Raw genomic sequence first — 2,098 nt, 5'->3', positions numbered from 1 at the left:
TCAACATTAAGGTTGACTGTCGGTTGCAGTAATCCCCTTTCCTCAAGGATAGAAGATAGGCGTCTAAAAGCCTCACTACTCATGCGAACTTTATCATAAATCACTTCTGGACTCCCATTAAGATAGTAGTCCACTCTAATCCTACCTCCCCAACCAGAAGTGTGCCTTCGGCGTGATGGTTCTCTATACACAAATCCGACGCATAACAAAGTGGCAGCCGCGACAACATGCCTGAAATAGTGATCATCACTATCGTCGTCTGACGCATCAGAGTTCATTGGGCTGCCGGCCCTATGGTGAGCTGTACTTGTCAAAGTTTCTAACCAATAACACGAAAGTTTAAGGGTTTAAGAAGTATGCAAAAATAAAGCATTTGATCATCACCTGTTCAAGTAATATTAGTCATCTATTAGATGTCGTCAATAATAAATACTCATTAAACAATAACAATAAATGTCTGTGGTTCGCAAATAAAGTACAACAAGGCCAACAATGTTTAAAAACATACTAAATACCTGTGGTCCTCAAATAACCTAAAATTGGACCAAATGTTAATATGCATCTAAAACTAACTCAAGTAGCAATAATGTCTCAGAATCATAGAGTGCAATGAATGAAATAAAAAAAAAAACAAGAACGAAGTTCACATGAAGGCCACCAATAAGGACGTCAACCGGTATCTCTTCCATCTTGGCCGGGATATGGTGGAAAGTATGGTGGCATGTATGGTTGAAAATTACTAGTGCTCGGTTGGAAGGTGTTGGTGTTCGGATGGAAGGTGTGTGAGAAATGCTGGTTCATTGGATGGCTATACTGAAAGGGGTACTGTGATCCAGGCGTAAAGGTTAGCGGTAGAGGCGGCACTTGCCGATTTGCATGTTGCTCCATGGTCTGTTGGATCCAAGCCAAGCAGTGATGCTCCTTCATTCGCAAAAACGGCCGATGCAGTGTAGCATGAGCATTCAAATAGTTGAACATGAAAAGATATTGATCCTGAGGTATGTCCAACTCTCCAAGTAAATCAATGCATTTGTCCTGGGATGTCTCATTCTCAACCGACTGAGGGGTGGCGGAACTTTTACCACGCTTTCGACCGTGGTCCTCAATAGATGATACAAGGCGATCCACTACACGCTCCATGAAGTTTGGCACGCGTGTCTAACTGTTTCTTGCTGACCGTTTATTATTTGGCCGGGACTGTGACGCAACATGTGGGGTTCGGCCACCAGCGCTTACACCATGCCTCATTTCTGTATATGAATTATGAAGTATCGCCCGTATCATTGTAGCGTTGGGACCCGCCATCAATGTTAATTGGGCTGCCTGGGATTGGCGCTGGGGGATGTGGGGGAGTTATAGGGGTTTCATCTTGGCCGTACTCATTTACACCGGTTGCACGTGAATTCACAAATGCACAGAAATACAAATCATAATCCGGTAACGGCTTCCTTCTAGCCCGTTCGACCTCCGAATGGCTCTACATATACAATAATAATGACAATGCAAACAATATGAAAAATCCCCTTTCCTCAATGACAAAGTAAGACAGCAAGATGTAAAACAATTAAAGAAAACAAATGATGAACTTACAGTGACAAATTGTTGCCAATATTGATCGGTGCACGTTGGTTGCTTCTCAATTGGATCCCAACCAAGGCCAGTAGCAGTTCGAAGTAGGAACTCTGCTTCGAATGTTTTTTTCAACCTAGCAGTTTTTTGTTTAACTTTATCCCAACCAAGTGGGACGCTGAAATGGTGACTTAGCTCCGTTGCCCATTGGGTTACTTAGCTCCGTTGCCCATTGCGTGAATTTCTCTCGGTTCGGAGTGGTACCGGCGGAGTTCAATAAATTGAACTCACCTAGACGTCTAAGCAGTTGCTCTTCAGCTTCTGGGCTCCAATTTACATCTCTATCTCTCCTTCTCGCAGCCATCTAAGTATTGACAATACCGATATGGCAGCAATACGTATGTACATAGCATACAAAATTCATTTAATGAGCTCGGATGTTGGAAGGAGGCTCAGATTTGTGTAATGGCCCTCATCGTCCTATTATGGAGCATTATCCTAGGCTAGGGCAATTAGGCTACCAAGGTTT

This window comes from Morus notabilis, unplaced genomic scaffold (assembly GCF_000414095.1).
Source record: "Morus notabilis unplaced genomic scaffold, ASM41409v2 Scaffold73, whole genome shotgun sequence".
NCBI lineage: Eukaryota > Viridiplantae > Streptophyta > Magnoliopsida > Rosales > Moraceae > Morus > Morus notabilis.
This window is presented reverse-complemented; position numbering follows the sequence as displayed.